The sequence below is a fragment of the Hibiscus syriacus genome, unplaced genomic scaffold, assembly GCF_006381635.1.
Source record: "Hibiscus syriacus cultivar Baekdansim isolate YM2019G1 unplaced genomic scaffold, ASM638163v2 tig00110828_pilon, whole genome shotgun sequence".
In the NCBI taxonomy this organism is placed as follows: Eukaryota; Viridiplantae; Streptophyta; class Magnoliopsida; order Malvales; family Malvaceae; genus Hibiscus; species Hibiscus syriacus.
In genome coordinates this window covers 27,460-51,984 of record NW_024062880.1, presented here as the reverse complement: position 1 = coordinate 51,984, position 24,525 = coordinate 27,460, and the positions used below count along the sequence as shown (strand labels likewise).

The 24,525-nt window shown below is 34.4% G+C and overlaps 1 pseudogene; it reads left to right on the top strand.

Moving 5' to 3' along the window:
- Positions 1-24,525, top strand: part of LOC120142332 — a 38,650-nt pseudogene that overhangs the window by 5,624 nt on the left and 8,501 nt on the right.

Below are 24,525 nucleotides of genomic sequence, written 5' to 3'. Positions count from 1 at the left end.
TGTACGTAATCAGAAGGGTATTCAGAATCTTTTACATCCATGTCAATTGATCGGATAATCGAACAACTTGAGAACGAAGATTCAGAACCTTAACAATCTATGTCGACTAGCCAATTCATTTTCCTTCCAGGTTATTTACTATTTAATACCACAAATTATTGTTCATAGATCATCTTCAGAATCATCGCTGAATAGATCTTCCAATGGTCTTTATTTCATTTCCAAGCTTCCACGATATCATGAAATATTGACGTACTTGATTTGTAGCTCATGCTCCATAAGGACAGTATGTCTTATAGACTCATCAGAATTTTCAAACTTATCCAAATCACTTACTTAATCCTCAGTCGTTGAGGTTACTTAGCGTATTTAGCAGTCAAGTCCATTTTAGTTACTTTGGGGTTTTCCAGAGTAATTCAGACGTTCCTAATTTCAGATACATATTGTACTTCCGATCCATTCAATTTGGTCTTCGTAGTTGGTTTATCGAACAAACGTCAAATTCTTAGTACTGAATGTGATCTAGAGTTGAGCTGAGTTGAATACTTCCAAAATTATCATCGAGCCAAACTTGAGAAGAAGAACACGCATTCAAGTAATATCTATGCCATTCAGGTATTGATATAGATTTAGGGTTGATCTACTAACTTCAATTATGTTCCATTACTTTTAAATGTAATCCAACACCTATGTTTATTTGGATTCCCTTAATTAATCCAAAATATTTACTTAGTTTAGGCCATAAGGGTATTTTGGTAATTTAGGTATTCAGTTTTATTCCATTCACTTCAGAACTTGATGATATCCAATCATTCCTGAGCTTGGTGATATTCTTGGGTCATTTCCATTACAGGGGTATTTTGGTCATTTTACAGATTCAGTGTATTTTAATCCTTTTCTTCCGTCTGATCTTACTATTAAATTCAATCTTATTATTTATTTCAGTCCTTTCGAACAAATTCTGACAGCAGAATACCCCGATAAATTATTTTTCAAGTATTTACTCATTACTTGGATATTTTCGGGTTAAGTGCCTTCTCAGATTTTACAAACGAAATATCATGAATTTTTCTTTACAAAGACATGATCTTAATAATTAAATTCGTACTTAATCGAGTTAAGTACAAATTCTCAAAGCACTTTTTTATTCAGGGTCAACTCAGACTATTTTACCTCTCAAGGGCATTTAACCATATAATTTTGATATTAGCTATTAACGAAAATAATATAATATAGAGATCCTATGATTAATTTCTTCCTCGAACATTCTTTGATCTTGAAATGATTCCTTAAAAGACTTCTAGTATCTAGCAAAAACCCTCTTGGGGTTAAAAATCGGTTATCCATAATTTCCAAGTAAAACTAACATTTATTATGCACGTCAATAGTTTTAGCAGATCAGTAATTCTTTTCAGATTTATTAATTCACTTCCAGGGACAATTCTTGTCATTTTCCAACATAAGGGTAATTTCGTAATTTTACCTAATCGAAATATTCTCATAATTTATCATCCAAGTACCATTAATGAGATAAATTATAATCTACATATCTATGGCTGATTATTTTATCACTTAATTCCAGAACTTGTAATTTAATTCCAACTGTCCTTCAATTTCTTATAATAGTCATCTGAGCCATATTCAGTTACCTACTTTCTACCGTATTCGTATCTAGTGTAGATCTTCATTAATTACACATATGAGACCAAACATTTCCATTCACGCATTTACTAATACCAACATGTTCTATAAAGCATAAAGAGGTAGTAAAGCATTACCTCGATTTTCGTGCAATATTGATTGACCATAAAAATTCCATTCGAACGCCTTTGATCTTCAATTCAACTTCCAATAATTCCTCAGATACATATTAATATAAATTATATAAAAAACGAAGCTTAATTACAATAAACGGATCAAATCGGGTGATAAATCAGTGAAAAACAGCTTACCGGGTTCGAATTTGGCGAAAAGAACTTCGGATTCGGATTCAAGACGTCGAAAACATAAAATATGACTTTTCGGAAATTTAGAATTTTCGGTTAAAATCAAAGTCAACGGGTTTGACCGGTAATTTCGAGGCCTTTGGGTTCGAATTTTGAAAAACGAACTGCGAAATCGGATTTGAAACGTTGAAAAATGTCAGAATAGGTATACTCGGTCAAAGTCAAAGGTCGTTTAATGCCCGGTCAAAGCCAGTCGAAGTTTTGGTCAATAGTGGTCAACGCCGGTCAACGGGTCAGGTCAACGGGTTGTGACCGGTTAAACCGGTCAAAACAGTTCCAAAACCGGTCAAACCGGTCACTTTTTCTTTCCCCACGCGCAGTGGCGGCACGTGGGGGCGCGTGAACAATGCTAAATTCCCGGAAAAATTCCTAAAAATTATTTTGAGCGATTTCGAGATACTTACAAAGCTCGGTTCACAATTTTGAACGGCAGAGAGCTCGATTTCAACAAATCGGAAACTTTGACAGCTTCACCTCCTCACGCGCCACCGTCGACGGAGACCAAGGATGACACTGGCAGACTCGGAACGATGCAAGGAACACGATGGTGCGGGAGGTGTTATAAACGGATGCTCGGATCGTCGTGAATCGACGAAAAACCAATTGAAATTGAGTTATTACCGACGATACTTCCGACTGAAATTAACGACGAACGACGACGATTCACGACAAAAGTTTTGAGGGGTTTTGTTCCTTGCTCGACAATGAACACGATGGTGGTTTTGGCTCGTCGATCGGAGGTCAGACGACGAGTAGATCGAAGTTGAAAGGAGGGTTATTGAAGAGGAAAATCTGGAAAAGTTTTCCAGAAAAACATATAGGGGGAGAGATTTATAATTCTCTCCAAAATAAAAAATGGGTAAATCATGGGTTTAGCCACTGAATTTCCTACACTTTTTAAAACGGTCTGCCAACTTTAAAATTTTATAATTTAACCCACTGTTTCTTTCAAAATACCAAATTAAATCCATCACTTTATAATTTCTTAATTTTAGCCCCTAAATTGGGGTGTTACAAAAACCCAGTTTCATAAGCTCATCTTCCACAACTTCCAATCAAAACCCCATCAAAACCCGTGTTCAATTCAACAAAAACCCATCGAAATCCAGGTTATTCACGGCCTTATCATCGTCCCCAACGACGGAATCTATCGAGCCACCTCCGTCAGAAGTTGACATCGAATATAGTGGGGAAGAGGAATTCGATTGGTACTCACAGTGTGTTAAACCATGATCATGAAACGATTTCGCTGTGCATTTCTTTTCTTTCTTTCTTCTTTTTTGCTTACTGTGTTTCAGTTCTCTTATTTCTTCGAGATTGATCATGGTTCAAGTTACGTCGATGTCAGAAATAGTTGAATATGAGCAATTTACAGATGCTAGCTCGCATACTTTTGCTAATAAAAGAATCAACGTATGCTTAACAGATTCGAACTATCTCTTATGGAAGCAGCAAGAAATTCTCACGATCCAAGGGCTTGGACTTGAAGGCTTTCTTGATGAATACATGACGGTTCCGGTGAACCTGGTTCTTAGCGATGTTGATGAACAGGTTATCAATCCAGTTTATTTGCATTATGTCAAGCAAGATAACTCTTTGGCTTCTTGGCTTCTTTCTACTGTCAGTACCAACATTCTACCTCAGTTGGTTGGTGCTGAATCCACAGCCGTATCACCAGGTTGTACTCCAAGCTGTCTTGTAACATCCTAAACTATAGGTTAGTGACTAAATCATAAAGTTTTAAAATTTGATGATGAAAGTAGAAGAATGGAATAGTTCAATGATTATTTGGAAATATTACTTGAAAGATGTTAGTAATTATTAGATGAATTGAAGGACAAAAGGGTCATTTGCAGGGAAAATAATTAAAATGGATATATATTAAATACGTGGAAAAGAAGAGGAAACAAAGTGGTTTCTAGAGTTCTCTTCATCTTTCTTCTTCCTTCACACGTGAAAACCAAGAGCTAAAGGTGAGTTTTCTGATTTTTGAGTTTCTGGTTAAATTTAAGGTTGAGTTTTGATTATTAGGTGATAATTAAGCTTAAGGAGAGCTTGAATTGTTTTGAAACAATAAGATGAAGAGAATAGAGGGAATTAAAGAAAAGAGAGGAATAAGTGAAATCTTGAAAGAGGGTTCTTTAATGAGGTTTAAGAGTGAATTTGATTTGTCATCAATCTAATTAACATGTATGAAGTGTTAGAATTGGATTTGTAACATGTTAAAATTTGGGTATGATTCTTGAAATTCATAAGGACGAGAGGATATGGAGGTTAAAGAAGCGATTATTGAGTAGAAATGAATGCAAGTATGTGTATGAAAGTTAGGAATATTAAAGGAGGTGAAAGATGAAGATTTGAGCTGAAAAGAGAGTGAATTTCGTGCTCAAGATGTAATTTATGGGTAGTGTGCATCGATGTATCTTCAATGTGTATCGATGCACTCTCAAATGAATGAACATCTAATGCAATTAGTGCATCGATGCATAAGGAGTGCATCGATGCACCCCATTGAAATATAAACATCGAATGTAAATTGTGTACCGATGCAGGGGTAGTGCATAGATGCACATGTAAAGGGATGCATCGATACACTATAGAGTGTACCGATGCACTTCAATGGAAATGGAATAAATCTTTATTTAAGTCTTAGAAATGATAGATTATAGTATATCAATTGGATATTTATAGTATCAATACATGATTGTGTAGACATCGATCGAAACCAAAGTTCGGATAGGTCGGCAGAATAAGATACGCAAGGAAGAACAAGAGCTCATGAGTGTTCATTGAGACCAGGTGTGTACATGATATTAAGTGTATGTTATGTATAGGGAATTAAGACTTGCAATGAGTCTAATTCTAATATTATGTGATCAGGGGTACTGAATCATAAACATATAGTTATAACTGAAGCATAAACATATAGTGATATGGTGCTAAATGTATTGTATATGAGTAAATGCATATGTTTAATTGATTGAATTTATCTTTATATGTGACCTATGTAAATGTATGTATGTATGAAAATAGGTTATGTGATCCTATGAGATGAAATATATATGTAAAAGTGATATGACTTATATGTGTTTCTACTAGAATGTTACGTGATATGCTATGTATGCTAAATGAGTGATGTGAATACATGTTCATATAAAAAGATAGATTAGATGTTATAATTGAATGAAGGGATTGTATGAGAAAATATATGTGCAAAAATGTGTTGTATGATAGTGATCTATGAGATATTGATAATAAGTCATAAGATTACATGCAAATGTAATATAAGTTAAAAGATAAGAAATAATATGTTATATGCATATGAGAAAAAGGTATATGTGAATTATATGAAATGGGATAAAGAACTATGTGAGGTGACCATGTGTGAAAAGGATGAATAATGTGAATTTCATGGAAAAATGCTACGTGAAAGTAAACTGCGTGACTATGTGATCATATGAAATGTGATAAAGAGCTATGTGAAAGAACTATGTGATATGAATATGTGAATGTGTAATGAGGTAAAAGATAATGCCCATGTCATGTGTTATGAGAACTTTAGTTATAGTTGGCATGCCAAGAGTCGAGGGTTCTACGTGGTCCTATGGGACATAGTGGTCCTACGGGACATATGCGTTCTAGTGGTCCTATGGGACATATGTGTTCTACATGGTCCTACGGGACATAGTGGTCCTACGGGACAAATTCTACGCGTCCCTAGTGGGAATTATACGAGCTGTGGTGACAGCATAGTGCACAACCTCTATGTACTCACATACCTTAAGTTCTCAGTAGTGTGCATGGGCTAACCAAAAAGATAACGATAAAATATGAGTTGTATTGAGAAATGAGTTACATGTTTTATATGATGATATATGTGTATATGTTACAGGAAAAAATGTGTGTTATGGGTTATGACATTTGCTATGGGATGTACATGAATATATGTTAATGTATATATATGAATTTAATATTAATGACTTATATGATGATGTAAGAACATGTTATAAGATATAGAATATGAAAATAAGAGATCATATGAACAAGAGATAAGACATAGAAAGGATAATCATATAAGAGTATGAGAAAATATAAATGGTGACATGCATGTGTGTATGTAATTGTTACATGAAAAAGTATATATATCAGTATGACGTTATATTACATGATATGTACATGCATTTGATAATTTACATATGTATTTATATGCCTCACTAAGTCTATGACTTAGCTGTGAGTGTTTCACACGTAGGTTTAGGAAAGCAGGAAGAGAAGCTAAGAGGAGCAAGACAGGTTAGTTTCTCCTTACCGAAGGTCATATCAGAACCTAAATGAATAACATATATTTATTATATATAGAATCTAGTTGGCATATAGTTAAAAGATTTGTATTAGATACGCTCTGATCAGTTTTGTAAAAGCATATGTTTTATATCATAGAAAATAAATGGTTTTATTAGAAATATCAAACTGAATCTTGGGTATTTTGTAAAAGTAAATGTTTTGATAAGGCAATGTGACACCTCAGACTCGTATCCGGGTCGGGTACAGGTTGGGGGTGTTACATGTCTACTACAAAAATTATGGCTTTGCATTGTCGTCTTAGGTCGATGTAGAAAGGCTCTCATTCTATGAGAGACTACACTATGACTATTAAAGAAATATGTGATCTTTTAGCCATGTGTGGTAGTCCTGTTTCGGATATTGATCATATCGCTACCATTATTAATGGTCTGCCAGTTGAATATGAGCCAACTGTTGTTGCGATCACTGCAAGCAGAGAACCGTTTACCCTGGACAATGTGGTATCAGTTCTTATTGATGTCGAGTCACGTCTTGATGATTCATCGAGGTTTCCAATAAGGGTAAATTTCACACGCTATGGTACCAATCAGATCTCTAATGCTCAGTACTAGAAGAATCGTAGGGCTTCTATACCTAACAATACTACAAGTAACAAATACAGGGGAGGCCTAAGTAGTAGTGTCAACTTTGTGGGAAAATAGGTCATCTAGTTGACAGGTGTTGTCACAGGTTTGACCAAAACTTTAAAGGTGTAACTGTTCAAAAAAGTTCTTCGACTTCTGAAGTGCATGAAAACTTTTGTTCATGCTTTCCTCATGCATCTGACTGTCATTACAGTCCTTTTGTAAGTACAAGTGCAGGAGATGAAGGCTCATCTGACATCGAGCCAAGTGGTATTGTACAAGTTAATGCATTAATGGTTGATGGTCCTTTGGCCTATGTTAAACGGTTCTCTGATTCAGGAGCCACGCATCATGTGACTGGTACCACCTTTACTATCTCAAGAGACAAGCTTACACTGGCAGTGGTAAGGTTCATTTAGGGGATGGTTCTACTATTCCAACTACTCATATTGGTATAAACATTTTAAAAACTGCCTCTAGAAATCTTTTGCTTGATCAGATGTTATATGTTCCAAAAATTAATAAGAATCTCTTGTCATTCTCAAAATTTACTCAAGATAATTTGGTTTACTTTGAGTTTCATGCAAGTGTTTGCTATGTTAAGGATGAAAGCACAGGAGTCACGCTGATGGAAGGAAGCTTGATGGAGGACTGTATAGTTTTGACTGCCAAGCTCTGTAAGAAACATCAACAGTTCATAGCACTGTCATTAAAGATACCCGTGAGTATTGGTTGTGGCATAAAAGGCTAGGTCATCTTGCAGCTGAGGTGGTGATGACAACTCTTAATAAAAGGCTAAATGTAGACAGAACTGAAGTATGTGCAGTCTGTCAGATGGGAAAAAGTAGAGTTCAACTATTTTATGTGTCACAAACCGTGTACAAACAACCATTTGAGTTAGTAAAAGTTGATGTATGGGGTCCTGCTCCTATTGTTTCTAGTGGTTTTAGATATTCTGTGAGTTTTGTGGATTTGTATTCAAGGAACAGTTGGGTATATATGTTAAGAAATAAAAGTGAAGTTGATGTTTCCTTTGAAATATTTGTTGCTTTAGTTTCAAATCAATTTAAGACAACTATTCTTGCATTACAAATAAACAATAGAGGAGAGTTTCGATTCCTGGAGGCTGACTCACATCGACTTGGTGTTAAGCTCAGGAAGTCATATCCTCATGCCTCACAACAAAATAGGGCAGTGGAAAGAAAACACATGCATATAGTAGAAACTACTCTAACTTTACTAGCACAAGCATCAATGACTTTAATATATTGGTCTCATGCAGTTCTTAGTGCAGTTTATCTTATTAACAGGATGCCCTCCAAGATGCTTGGTAATATTTCTCCTTATCAAAAGTTGTATGGTAAGCCTCCTGACTATAGTTTTTTTCAAAATCTTTGGATGTCAGTGTTTTCCTCATCTCAGGGTGTTCAATACACATAAGTTGAATTTTCGATCCAAGGCATGTGTCTTCCTGGGCTTTTCTCCACTGTATTATGGCTATCAGTGCATGGATGAAAATGGCAGGATCTATGTATCACAAAGTGTGGTGTTTAATGAGAATGTTTTTCCCCTTGCTCACAAAGCAGCATCCTAGAGTAGAGATGCTAATGAGATGTTTCGATCGAGTATCATACCAGTTATCTTCAGTTAACAAAAGCATGTCATGTCTGTGCAAAGATCAAGTGACAATGTTGATCAACGTCTAGGAGCAAGTAATATTGGTCAAGCTGCATCCACAAACAATGAACCAGATGTACAATCTGTAGAACAAACAGATAATGTATCTGGTATTGCTTTCATTTCTCCTGGTCTTGAATCTGCTGGTGATGCTACTCCTGGTCCTGCACAGTCTGGTTCTGGTGAACAAAATCAAAATCAAGAAATTTCTCAGGGTACTAGAATGAGAAATACTTATGTTATGATTACTCGAAGCAAGCATGGGATCTTTAAGCCAAAAATTTCTCTATTCAATGCAAAGATGTGCCTAAAGTTATTAAAGTTGCACTCAAAGATGATGACTTAAGGATGGTTGTTATGGCTGAATACAATGCTCTTGTCAGTAATAACACATGGGATATTGTGAAGCTGCTAGTTGGAAGAAAAGCCATTGGTTGCAAATGGCTCTTCAAGGTAAAAAAAAATGTTGATGGATCAGTAGAAAGGTTGAAAGCTAGACTGATTACCAATGGGTACTCTCAGATACCATGATATGATTTTATAGACACCTTCAGTCTTGTGGTTCAGTTTTTTACAGTAAATATATTGGTCTCATTGGTTGTTTCATGTCAATAGCAAATAAGGGAAGTAGATGTGAATAATGCCTTTTTAAAAGGTGACTTAAGTGAGGATGTCTACATGCAACAAATTCTTGGCTTTGAAGAACAATCCACTGTTGGAGCTGTCTTATGTGCAAGTTGAAAAAGTCATTGTATGGGTTAAGGCATGCTCCAAGGAACTGGTTTTCTTAAGTTGAGAGAATTCTTGCTTAGCTTGGGGTTCAAATCTTCAAGGGCAGATTCTTCATTGTTTATTCGTCAAGGGGTACATGGTTGTGTATGTAGATGACATCCTCATCACAAGGAGTTTTCAGTTGGAAATTGACCAAATAATTCATACATTGTATGAATAGTTCTCTTTAAAGGATCTTGGGCAGCTTAAGTATTTTCTTGGTATAGAGGTGCATAGATCAGTTTGTACCCGGTGATACCGGTGTGCGATCTAGATAAAATAAAGTCGTACACGAAGAGGATATTGAGGATTGATCTCGTGGTGTGGTGGGATCGGAATGAGAATGAATGGAAGGTGTTTGATGATATGTGTCCTAATAGATTGGCTCATTTGTCTGAGGGGAGAATCGATCAATGGGGAAGATTGCAATGCATTTGCCATGGTTGGTGCTTTGGTGGCAATGGTGACTATAAACTCATTCTGCAAGCTCCCTCCGATGGACCCCCGGTAAACCCTTTTCTCATACATCATGTTCATCATGTTTATCTTTTTTCTTGGGTATTTAATTATTGGGTAAAGTACACAAATAATCATAGAGTATAGAATAATATTTTATTGAGTCGCTTTGTTAAAAGTTATAAAATCATTGACTACAAGGAGTTGATTTATCAGTCATTCGACTATTAAAAGTTACAAAATAGTCATTCGACTATTCATTATATTTCAAAGTCGTCTGAATTGGATGTTAACATGTTGGCTGAAATATGGTACTAATTTGATATTATAAAATCAAATTTTATCATATTTCAGTCATAGGTCAATGTACATCTCATAATACCATCTAAATTTTAACTAAAAAGGAATAAGTTTTGAACATATTAGGTGACCATTTTGTAATTTTTAACAGCCAATGGACTCAATAAAATAACTTTCTATAGTTTATTATTATTTTACAACTTTTAATAGTTAAGAAACTCAATAAAATATTATTCTATGATTAAGTGACTATTTGTATACTTTACAGTTGATTATTATATGTAATACTCTTGAATAATTTTTTATTGTAACTTGCATTAGTGTTTATTACTAAGATTTTTTCTAAAATTTAAACGAGCATATTTAATTAGTTGGTCAAATTTTTTATCTTTATTCTCTTATATTCTTTTAAATCACAAATTTTAGAATCATTAAGAGTATTATTCTTCCTTCCCTTACCTATCCGTAACTTTTTGTGTTTGATTTTCTATATGAAAGTATTCAAACTTGTTATACCTTTTCCAAATATTGTCTCTCCATTATATTTTTTTGGTAAATTATACATTTAGTATCTATACTATTAGTTTTGATCTGTTTTAGTATCTAAACTTTTAATTTTTCAAAATAATACATAATGTTTAGTTTTTATTTTATTTTAGTACATGTAAAAACTTAACCCATTTAGTATCTAAACTATTAATTTTTGTCCGTTTAAGTACCTAAACTTTCAACAACAAAAAATAAGAACTTAACTTTAAATTTTGAACGGGTACTGAAATGAAACAAAAACTAAACTTTAGTTATGATTTTGAAAAAATTGAAAATCTAAGTACTAAAATATATCAAAATTGATAGTTTAGGTACTAAACTATCAATTTACCCATTTTTTATCGCTCGATAAGATACACACTTTAAAACCAGGTTACATGCAAGATCTTTGTCCTCTGCAGTACTTTTATCCCCAACATCTGTTTCATACAAATTAGGACATAGTTCGGATGTTCTCCCCTGCAAACGTATGGAAAAATTTATATATATAAAGCATGTCTGTGTTGGACATATGATATTTGTCGTAACCGGTTTTCATCCGGACACGAATTTTTTACTTGGCGGGAAAAGTGATGTGAATAAATGGTTTTTTTTTAATAATATGGGAGTCGCCATCGGCCTTTTGGGTCAGGTAGGTCGAATACCTAAAAATCATCTTTTAAAAGAGTTTTTAAGAAAACATCGATTAAAAGATAAACTGATCTGCGTTTTAACCAAAAATTCATTATTTTTAATAATAAAAAGGGATTCGTGGTCGGTTACGTTTAGGGAAGGATTAGCACCCCTACAACGCCCAAAATTGGTACTTTTTAATTATAAATTGTCTCTTATTATAGAAATTTAAAAATTTTAAAAAATATATTTAATTTATAATCCTATTATTTTAAAATTATAATTATGAAAAATATATATTAATTTATATATTTATAAATAAAATATTTATATATTTAGAAATATTAGAAAAGGACTTCTACGTGCCTTAAGACAGCTCTTTTCCTTGATATTAAAAAATAAATAAATAATTAAAACAATTAATTTATAAAATAGGATATTTATTTATTTAAAAATATTAGAAAATGGACATCCAGTTGTTTTAAGACTGCCCTTTCTTAATATTGAAAAATAAATAAATATTAAAACAAGATTAAAATAAGTTAAAAGTAATTAAATAAGATTTTAATAAATAAAATAAATATTATAAATATATATTTATGGCTAAATAATAATAATAATAGTAATAATAATTAAAAGTAAACATATAAAATTAACATATAATGAACAAAATTAAAACTATATATTTAAAATAAATAAAACTTATAAAAATTGAAAATAGTGACTAAATTATAACTTAATAGAATTAAATACCTAATTCGTAATTAATTATTTAAAATTACAGGGATTAAACATGTTATTTTATCCATTTATTAATTTGGTGACTAAAATAAAATTATATTAAATTCGAATATCAGATTAAAATAAATTAAAAATATGCACTCGGGATTTAAAATATTAATTATTAAAATTAAAGGACTAAATCTATTATTTACCCTAAATATATATATGTACAGATACAGATAAGGATTAAAATAATATCAAATAAAATTATGAGACTAAATTAAAAAGATCAGAAAATAGTTCCAGCGACTAAATTGCAATGTTACAAATATATGGGGATTGCGGGTATAGTTTACCCTTTATGAAATTACAGAAATACCCTCCCCAAAGCGGCGCCGTTTGGGAGAGGGTGCCGGAAAGTTTCGTTTTATATGAAAATAAAGGCCTTCTCTTCCTAAGGCCAAATCTGGCTTTAGCTTACCCTAAAAAACTCCTAATCGGAGTAAATCTAAGAAAATACCTTTAGTATTTTCTGTTCTCCGGCGATGTTTGGCTTCCGGTAATGATCGAGGCTCCAAGGGTAAGTTTCATTTCTTCTCTCTTTTTTTAGTTTCTTTTGTTGCTTCCTCTCTATCTCCTCCTTTGTAGGTGGGTCGAGGCTTTTATAGCCTCGACGAGAGGCGCCTCGGACCGGTCACAAGAGTGAAGGCCAGTGAGTCACCAAACCTATGGTGGTGACTCACAAAAACAAGCGACATGTGCGATTGTAATGGATCTTCTAGAAACTTTGACGGGGCATCGTGGCAGCGGCGGAGCGACGTGGAGCAGCTGGAAGTAGAAACGACGCCGCATGGTCCCTAGGGTATCATCACCCTAGGGTTTGTGCTGGATGCGTATGGGTCGTTGGATCTCTCAGATCCAACGGTTGTGATGCTGAGGCTGCTAGGGTACTGAGATGGAAACCCTAATATGGTTTTAGGGTTTAGCCGGGCCATCTGGATTTATAATTGGGCCGTGTAATCTGGGCCTGTTTGTAATAATAATAATATTAATAATAAAAATATATAATAAATAATAATATAAATAAAATTGGGACAAAAAATTTAGTGTCTACAGCTGCCCCTCTTTGCTCATTCTTGTGCTAACAAGAATAGAGCAAAGACAATAAATTTTTGTTCAATTGACTTCTCCTGATTAAGATGGAAATGTTGAACAAGTTCTCCTCTGGGATTAGTTCTTCTTATTATGAACTTTTCCACTGGGGATGATTTTCAATCTCATTCTGTGATAAAATCTAGCAAAAGGTTAAGCAAGTTCTTCTTATTATGAACTCCTTCTTCCTCTTCAGATGAGTTCTTCTTATTATGAACACCTTTTGGAAACATTGATCCGCAAAAGAGGTGTCGTTGATTCAACTTCATATGTGATGAATTAAGGCAAGGTTGAACAAATTCTTCTCATTATGAACTTCTTCTCCTTCTTCAGATGAGTTCTTCTCATTATGAACACTTCTGGAAATATTGATGCTGATCTATCTCCTTCTGGCAATGTTGATCCATCGATCAAACTAAAGTCGAACAAGTTCTTCTCATTATGAACTTCCTCTAGAAAAGTTGATCCATCAAGTGATGAATTCGAGCAAAAAGTTGAACAAATTCTTCTCATTACGAACTTCTTCTTCTTTCTTCAGATGAGTTCTTCTCATTATGAACTCGCCCTGGCAATGCTGATCCATTGAATAATGAATTCAAGCGAAAAGTTGAACAAATTCTTCTCATTATGAACTTCTTTTTCCTTCTTCAGATGAGTTCTTCTCATTATGAACTATCTGGCAATGCTGATCCATCGAATGATGAATTCAAGCGAAAAGTTGAACAAGTTCTTCTCATTATGAACTTCTTATTCCTTCTTCAGATGAGTTCTTCTCATTATAAACTCTTTCACTGGGGATGCTGATCCATCAAATGATGAATTCAAACAAAAGGTTGAACAAATTCTTTTCATTATGAACTTCTTCTTCCTTCTTCAGATTAGTTCTTCTCATTATGAACTATCTCTGGAAAAGCTGATCCATCAAGTGATGAATTCAAAAGTTGAACAAATTCTTCTCATTATGAATTTCTTCTTCCTTCTTCAGATGAGTTCTTCTCATTATGAACTTTTTCTGGAAAAGCTGATCCATCAAGTGATGGATTTGAATCTTTGCTAAAATCTTTGAAATTCCTGTTAACATTTAACATGGATAAAATGAATGAAAATGCTCCTATTTTGCAAATGTCTAAATATGATGCATGAATGTTGATGCAATCTTCATTTGACTTCAAAATGGTGAACTCGGTTTTCCTCCACTTTATCATTTATTGCCAGGGTCACCTCTGGATATCAGTGTAGCAACTTATGCTATCAAGCTTGCATTTCTGAAGAACCATCTAATCAACTTGTATCTTTATGTCTTCTTTGCTTCATGAAAGTCTCAGAAGAATTGTTTCATTTGTGGAACTCTTGTCGTAGTCAGAACTATGACCTTGATGCCCCATTTTGTCTTGGATAAAACCAACTTTCTTTGCTTGGAGTTGTGCAGAAATCCGATAAAGCTTTCATCTTTGAAACGAGAATCTGTCATCTTTAAAAAGGGAATATATCATCTTTGAAGAGTGTAGATGTAGATATGCCTGACTCAGCAGGGATTAATTAGGAGAGTAGAGTCTGTTCTGATTTGACTCTTGAAACACATCATAAGGAGAATTTATCTCAATTCCTTTCATGTCCCCACATTTAAATGGTTCTTGAACAAGAAAACTTGGATCATATCATGCCGAGATGATTAACCACAACCTGTATTTTAACTAATTTCTTGTGGTTAATATTTCAGCTCTCCATCTACGGAAAGAAATCTTCATTATATCTCATCTTATAATCTTGAAGTTAAAGAAGACAAACTTCATCTTGGATCAAAAATGGAAACCATATGATCACAACATTGGTTCAACATCAGAATAACTGGTTCGTAAAACATTTGACAACATATTCTTCATCTCATGTGGTTTTAGCTCATATGTTCGTAAAGCATTTGACAACACATTCATCCTTTTCTGTGGCTTCTGCTCAGATTTCTCAATTATTGAAGCTCTTTGCCTAGTGTTCAAAGTTTTTGTATGATATCACAAGATCACTTGAGAACAAAACTCAGTGGGGATACAAGTGAGATGTTGGTATGACAAAAAAGTTGGTCAAATTCACGATATATGCTAGTGTCGAGTTAAATAAAAGATACCAACTGATCTCGATATCATCTCGGGCAAGGGCAAGTGTGATATTGATCACGTTTTCTTCTGTAATGAGCGTTGTAAAAATTAGAAACACATCAGCTATAGGGGCCATGTACAGAAAGAGGTTCATGGAATTCTTGCCGTTGGGGATGAAACACCCATGATAAAACCAAAATAGATGAAAACTCAGTTCACCCTGGCTAGCAATGATGATCCCAATAACAACGGGAATAACAGTAATATAAGTGAGAGTCGAGTCTCCCTTTTCAATGTTATCAAGTAAGCAAAAACTGATGTGAAAAACAGCTTCATAATCTCAACATTATGGTTGAAACTAACTGCCATGAATCTCAAAGAAATATTTCCAATCATCACCGACACACAGAATGCAAAATTCAAAGTCTAGATCTTGAGGAACTGAACCCTGGATCGAACGGTCTACATGGGGACCAAATTTATCCATGCAACCATGGTGTAGCTTAATAAAGAACACACTGTTATATGACACATGGTTAAAAAGATTAGGTATTTGAAACCATACTTGCTGAGTAGATATTTGTTCAACAACAGGACCCTAATGCAACTGCCTGATGAACGAAGCAATTATGTATAGTTAGCTCGATTGTTACTGTTTCACCATTTTCATTCTTCATATCTTTATGTCTCATTGGAAATATTTGTTCAAGTCAATGATCTTGACACATGTTGATGTGGGCCTTCAGTATGCCCCAACAATTGCTGATACGAATGTTCAAAATACATCAACATTCCTCATTTTGAAAGGGGTTTTCAGCATGCCCCAACATTTGCTTCTTGTTAATCTAAGCCTTCAAAATGCCCCACATGGATCTGTCTGAAGGAACTTTAAAATGCCCCAACAATGGCTGATACAGATGTTAAAAGTGTGCTCAACATTACTTCTTGTTGAGATGAGCCTTCAAAAATGCCCAAATATTCATACTGACGTGAGCCTTCAAAATGCCCCAATATTCTATTTCTGGTTGAAATGGGCTTTCAAGATGCCTTAATTTTCTATTTCTGGTTTATTCTCGACGTCTGTTTGACTTGAATCTCATGATCCCTATGAGGTCCAATTTTGACAATACATTGTTATGGGTACATGTGGATTTATTCGTGCCCCAAATCTGTTTATTTTGAATGCTCTCATTATGGTGTCACTAAACAGCAGTGTTATCAAGTAACTGGAGGAATTCTCTTCACGTTGTCACAAACTTAAGAAGTACTCAATCATTCTGACAGCAACGTCTGAGATATGTGTCTTCTGAATGAGGTGACCATTTTCTGTATCTGGAGGGATTTAGTCAGACAGAGCAGTATAAATTGCTTGGTAATCCATTACAGGCTGACACAGTGGCTTATCATCTTTCAGTGAAGGCCATCTTTGAAATATATTTTTCTGTGGGAGAGAAACCAATTTATGCAAACAGTAATCTGATGCAATAGCAAGACTACATATACAGTGGTACAGGCTCTTGAAAAATCCACACCCATGCAACATGTTGATTCTGATAACAACTCATCTGATTATGAAGCGATCTTTCAGGATGATTTCACAGATATTGATAGTTCTTTCTGATACCGAGGAAATCCTGAATTTTGATTCTGATAAGGAGAATAAACTGTTATACTTGACAAAAACAGGATATTCAGAGGTTGAGGCTTCAATAGACATGGAGAGATGTGGTTCAGATTCATCAATTGCAGAATTGACAGATTTTATATGTGCTGATCATATGGCTAAGGCTACTGATGCACTTCTTATGGTAGAAGATAGGAAGCCATTATGCAATGATCCCAATTATAAGAAAAGGTGAAACTTGGGCTATGATTTTTGAAAAGGAAGAAGCAGAGGAAGCTTGAAAAGAAGCTTCTTAATGAGGACGATCATGCAGTTCATCTTTCAATTCTAATGATTGGTTCTGGGGTTCATATCAAACCAGATCAGATAACTCAAAGAACACTTTCAGAAAATGCTATGGGGTCTTCTTATTTCTACTATGAGCAAATTCATCTTTTAAATCCAATGATTGGTTTTGGGGTTCATACCAAACCATATCAGATAACTCAAAGAACACTTCCAGAAGATGTTATTGGGTCTTCTTATTTATACTATGAGAACATGGCACTTGCTCTAGTTAATGTTTGGACTGGAATATCACAGTACTTATTCGATGTAGAGCCAGAATTTGTAGATTCGAAGCATTTTCATGCTACTATACTGAAAAGGGGCTATATTTATAATGTGCCAATTGAAAACAGATTTTCTCTTATTCTGCCTCCTCCATGTGCCATACATGATGCTTTTCCATTGACAAAGAAATGATGGCCTTCCTGGGATCCAAGAACAAAGTTGAACTGTTTATAAACATGTACAGGAAGTGCCAAATTGACAGAAAGGATCTGTAAGGCTCTTGAAGCTTATGAAAATGAGCCACCTTCGAGTGTCCAGAAGTATGTTCTTGATGAGTGATGAAAATGAAATCTGGTATGGTTTGGAAGGAATACAATTGTTCCACTTGAACCTGATGAGGTGGAAATGCTTCTAGGTTTCCCTAAAAACCATACACGAGGATCTGTATAGGGACATGTTCCATGGTGGTATCAATGTCCTGTCTCTTTTCTCTAGGATCAATGATGCAGAAGTTGCCTTTTACTGTCTTGGCATACTTTTGAAAAAATATGTGCAAGAACTGAATGATGATCAGTTGGAGCAATTGATGAGTAGTTTTGTCGAATTCGACCTTGTTGTCAGTGGCATCCAGCGTAACAACCTTACTGGAAGAAATAAACATCATCAGGATGAGCTAGACGATTTTTGTTGGGCATTTCCTTGCAATGATTGCTACAGTGACTGTCTCTTCTGCTGTTTCAATATATCCCACTCTTTTCGAATCATGGAACAGTTTAGTTAACAGTAAAACTGGTCATCTTCAACTTTTGGAATCCTGTAACCAATGTTACCCTATATAAAAGGCCTATAAGGGTAGATTCTGTTCCAATGTCTTATTCTGTGCCATAAGTTCTCAAATTCAAATTCAGCAATCTTCTGAAGGACATAATGAATATCATCTTGACAAAGAAAGTGATCGGTATAGAAGAAGTAGCAATGATGTATCAAGACTTGAGCCAGCATCACGGTATAACCAGAGTGCAGGTAGTGACTTGTTCATGGCTTTATGATGTAATCTTCTAGAGAACATGAATTGATGGTTCAGGAAAATAATCTGTCTGGTGATGCTTATCGCCCTCAGCATGAGATAAACGATAATCTTTCTTGATGAGCTACTAATAATGTCATAAGAGAGTGACACAAGTTTAATTCTCCAGACTTTCTGGCTTCTTGGACCACTTGCTTTAAAAAATGTGAAGTGCTTCATTATTCTGGCCTCGTTCATTCTTTTTCTACAACAGAGGTAGAATAAGCAACAATTGCTTCAAGGACCTTCCTCATTTGAGACTGTCCTGTTTGAAAATGTTTTTTCTCCTTTCTTTATTGAAGAATGAAAGAATTTTGCAAAGTATTACCCCTTTCAGGTTCACAATATAATCAAATCATAAACAATAAGTTTAATGAATATCAAATAAATCAACTACACTTTTAAATCATTCAAAAATCATAGTCCTATGGCAAGTGTCAAAAGTATTGACTGATTTAAGGTGTAGGTTGATTTTGGTAAAGTAGGTTCTTTTAAGTTGGTTCAGTATGTCGCTTCGGCTTCCACTAACTTGAAGAAAAGGTTGTTATGCTCATCTTGTAAAGATGCTTCTCGTTTCCAAAATCTCAGGAATGTCTTTGGGATGTGCGGTGCTTCTTTTAAGAGCTTAAAATCGTCTCTTATGTCGTTGTTGCACCATTCAATATTCGAGCCGCCTTTTTAGGTTTTCAACTCGAATCCTCCTTTGGTTCTAAGATGTTATTTAAAAATTTACATCTTGAACCCCCCTTTTATCATTTTTTATATCATGCATTAAAGATTTTAAAAACCAATTTTTGCAAATAAAAATCAATCTTGAGAGGCGGAATGAATTCTGAAGATATTCTCTCTTAATTGGATGCCTTCAATCTTTGTTTGCTTGACTTGGATCTGCCTTGTTGGGGATTTTTCCATCATCTGGATCCCTCTAGACTGCCAAATTTTGGATTCATTTCCATTTTTTCATATCTTCATCATTTCTTGCTCTTCTTGTTGAATATGAATATCTGAATTAATTGTACTTGATCAATTTTTTAACTTGAGGCTCCCTGGAGTCACCCATCTTGATTCAATATCCCCCCTTCTTCTTTTTTTCCTTTTTTTTTCTTTTTCCTCATTTTTCCTTTTTCATCTTTTTTTTTCTTTCTTTGCTGGATTTTTCTTTTTTCTTTCTTTGCTGGATGAGTATAATACTTCAACTGTTTTGAATACCTCTTTTTCCTTTTTGTCATTTTTCCTTCTTCAAGTATAATATTTCTTGACAGAATCTAAGTTTATTTTGTTTATCAGAACTTTCCCATCCATTTCTGCCAAGATCAACGCTTCTCCGAAAAAGGTCTTTTTTACAACGTATGACCCTTCCCAATTAGGCATCCATTTTTCCCGAAAATCTTTATGTATAGGCAAAATCTTTTTCAGCACTAGATCATCCTCTTGGAATTCTTTTGGATGTATTTTCTTGACCATTTCTAATGCATTTGCTCATGGTAAATAGCTTTCAATTGATTCTCATCAATAAGGTTTAATTGATTAAATCGAGCTTAGATACATTCAGTATTTTCCAATTTGTCTTCCTTTAGGATACAAAATAATGGGATCTCAACTTCAATTGGTAATACTACTTCCATCCCATAGACTAAACAATAAGGTGTTGCCCCAATAAATGTTCGCACAGTAATTCAATATGCATATAAGGCAAAAGGTAGCTTCTCGTGCCAATCCTTGTAAGCTTCAGTGGTCTTTGTAATGATCCTCTTAATGGTCTTATTTTCTCCTGCAAATGCCCCATTCATCTTTGGGTGATATGACACTGAGTTGGTGTGCTTGATCTGTGCGCGAAGTTAGTCATCTCATACATATAAATCTTTGTAAAAAGATGTATCTCCAGGGGGATGAATATTCAAGATTAATTTTCATTTACATAAAAAAATGTAATTAATGCATGATATATTTATTTAAATCAATCATTTTTTCTTCTCTGAGTATGCTCAAATCACTCGAAATTATCTTCGATAAGCTGGTCCATAATGCCTCATCTCGTCTCCTCTTGCAGGAAGATTCACGGATAATTGAAAGTTTGGTTCTTTTGTGGTTATTTGGTTTATGGTGGTTTTGTATTTGGAAGGACAAATGTGTGACTTTTGAAGTCGTATATATGGTGGAATGTAGTATCATCAATTAACTCTACCCGAAAAGGTAAACATATGGAGTAGGTGTCTCAAAAACAGGTGGAGACATTTCTTCGGAATCTTTGTAGTGTCAGGATTTGGTTTGAGTAATTGGCATTGGATGGGATATTGAAGATATAATTTTACCACTTGCCAATAGATCTATAACTCTTGAAAAATTAAAAGAATATTTAATCTACTTGATACTCAATAATCTCAAGATTAAAATTTGACTCCTTGCTCATAACCATAAAAGAAACACATATTTATTTATTGCACAAAAGGCGGAGAAAGGAACATAAAACATATTCAAACAAGATGCTGAAAATAGAAACTACTACAGTGGTAGATAACACTTCCACTTATTTATCTTATCATGCCTCATTACTCCGATAATGTTAAGTGTGCAATTAAACCAGAGTTCTTGTCCTCATTTGCCCCCCATTTCTTGATCATCTTTTGTGTCAAATTCTTTGGATAAACCCTCAAATGCACAAATCTTTGCTTTTTCCTGATCAGTCTCTATCATCATCTTATTCTTCCCCGAGTGGAAATTGGGCTCAATTTTATATTCAAAACAGCTTCCTTTGGTGATGAAAGTTTTGTTCTGATTCTGAATGCATCTTGTAGCTGTGATTGGAGTAGTATTCACTAGACTCTTTATATTGCCCATTGCTTCACTTGTCCTCAGAACATCTGATACAAATGTTTGAGGTTTCTTCAGAGTTACATTTTTCCCATTCATTCTTAAACTGGTGGGCCAATCTCGAATTACCTCTCTTTTCATTTCTTTTTCATTCTTTAGTATCAGAGAAGTATCAGGAGTTGAATATGTCATACATACTTCATATTCCTTAATTTTGCCTTTTTTCTTTTCAATATCTTCTGCTGTATGATCTTCATTTGCCTTGATCGTGTTAATTTCATTTTGGGGTTTGAATCCCGGTTGTTTGATCAAAATGGATTGAATGTTAACATCCACTCTTATGATTTTATGAACCAAAAGGTCTTGAACTTGTCTTTTGAAGTTACCGCAGTTCTCGATGGAGTGTCCTCGGATTCCAACATGATATTCACAAAAGACTTTCTCATTATACCATCTCGGGTAAGGAGGCAACAAAGGCTTAGCCTGACATGGGCCAATAAGATGGGCTTTGAGTAACTCAGGATATAACTTGCTGCATAAAACTGAAGGAAACTTGGGTAGAATTTCCCCTGACATCACTGTCACATTACAATTATTTTCTTTGCTTTCTTGAAGACCTTGTGACTTACGATCTAGATGTTTGCTTTGTTTAGCTTTCTTCAATGGTACTGAAATTTCTTCTATGTTTCTCTTCAACTTGATCTTTGTCTCATCTTCTGGGGTCATACCCAATTTTTGGAGATTTATCGAATTTCCACATTCCTTGACAAAGTTCTGGTCATTTGTTTCCATTGTATCATCTATATTATTCATAATCCTATTCCAATCTTTCACAACAGGATCCTCTAAGGGTTTCTCTCCATGTATCACAACATTCATCAGGTTCATCAGCTTGGTCATTTGCTCTTTTGAATCATCCTGAAACTTTTTTGCATGATCAGTCATTTCTTGTTGAGTCTTGATAAGTTGCTCTTGTAATTTCTCAATTCTACCAACCCTTGCTAAAATCTCATTCATGGCTATTATCCTTCTTTAGGAAGACCAAGTTAACTCCACTTTGATTCTGTCATGGAATTCTCCACGAATTATTCCACGTTGTCATGATTAAATGCATGTAAAATAGTTTGAAATAAAATGTAATTATGGAAATATGAAATACAAACGTAAAAATGCAAATGTAAATGCAAATATAAATATATGAATGTAACAATAAAAATGCAAATTGTATAGTATAAAAGCAAATATAAGAGTATAAATGCACAATGAAAAATGCAAAGATGCAAAATGCAAATGTATGTATGAAAAGGTGTTACTCAAGAATGATCATCTTAGAACAGATTTCATTGAACACAAAAGTTTCGGTACATCAAACAAAACTTTTACATGTATGGGACATCTTTCAGCCCTAACTTCTCTAAAGCCCAGTTAGCTTCCATTGAGTCTTCAATCTGCTTCATCTCCTTGTAAAGTCAGCTAAATCTATCATTTAAGAACCATATTTCTTGTCTGGACTGCAACTTCTTCCATGACATTCTCTTTCATCTTCTGCGTCACTTATCGGAGTTGCTCATTTTCCCTTGTAAGAGATCCTTTCTGTCCAAGAAGTTCTTGAACAAGATCTTCATACATGTTGCAGTTCTTTTTCAGCTTGGTGACCCCTATTATCCACTCTTCTGGGGTGTTTCCTATGCCAGCATTTCGAAAGGCTTGACTGATCTTCTGAAAATCTTCATGCATGGTTTTCATTTATGTGCTCAATTTCTTGTTTTGGTCATTCAAGTCCTTCAAATAACATGCTTGAGCTTCATAAAAACATCCACTACTCTGAATGCCCTGACTGTTGTTCTTACCATAGACTGCTTTTGGTATCAATCTAGTATGATCCTTGTGTAATACTTTTGGTATTAATATAACCGGTTCTCTATGTACAGAACTTCCCTTGATCCTCGTAGTTTCTTCAGGATGTCTTTCCTTGGCCGCATCATATTTTATTTGATCATAAAACTTTTTGTCCATTTACGATTTCTTTCCAATTTGATGAACAGTCTTTCAAGTCAACACCTTTTGGTTATGCCATGATCATGCAATGCAAACAAAAGAAATCAATATGAACAGATTAGAGCATTGTAACATGCATGAAAAAAATAAAAAATAGAATAGTTAATACCAACTAATGGAAAAAAATCTATCTATCAAGGTATAAATCTTAACCTTATGCTTTCTAGTTCCATTCTTTTTTTTGGAAAATTTAACTTAACCGCATGATTTCTAGTTCGCATGCATTTATTCAGGAAAAAGAAAAGGAAATAAAATAAATTAAAAGCTATAACTTATTTCTCCTTTGTGTATACCTACTGACAAAATTTTGGCATGGTTTCAGATTGGGAGAGTTTCTAGGGTTTATTATATGCAGGTTTTCAGTTCTAGGAGTAAAGGTACTCGAACTGTCCTTGTTGATGCCCCCTTGGGCTGTCAACCCTCAATCCTAGTCCATTACAGACTTAAGCGGATCGAGTTCAATTCGAGGGGATACATTTCTCTATACCTGACACGGAGAATAAATTCTCACGAAGACATAGAGCATATGAACCCCGAAAGTTACTTGCTAGGTCTGACACGGAGAATAAATTCTCACGAAGACGTCGCTTTCACTCACACTTAAAAGGGACAAACTCAATTATAGAGCTTTATGTTATGCAATGCAAGTGTTGTGTGTGAGGAGAAATGTTCAAACCTCTAACAGACAAATAAAATAATTAATACCTGAATAAAATAAAAAAAAATATTAATAAAATAATATAAAAATAATAAGTAATAAAAAATTTGAAAGAAAAAATTAAATATATGAATTTTTAATTTCCAACTGATAGAGACAATTTATAATTAATTTTAAAGTTTGACAGTCCCCAACGGAGTCGCCAAGCTGTCGTAACCGGTTATCGTCCGGGCACGAATTTTTTACTTGGCGGGAAAAGTGATGTGAATAAATGGTTTTTTTTTAATAATATGGGAGTCGTCATCGGCCTTTTGGGTCAGGTAGGTTGAATACCTAAAAATCATCTTTTAAAAGAGTTTTTAAGAAAACATCGATTAAAAGATAAATTGATATGCGTTTTAACCAAAAATTCGTTCTTTTTAATAATAAAAAGGGATTCGTGGTCAGTTACGTTTAGGGAAGGATTAGCACCCCTACAACACCCAAAAT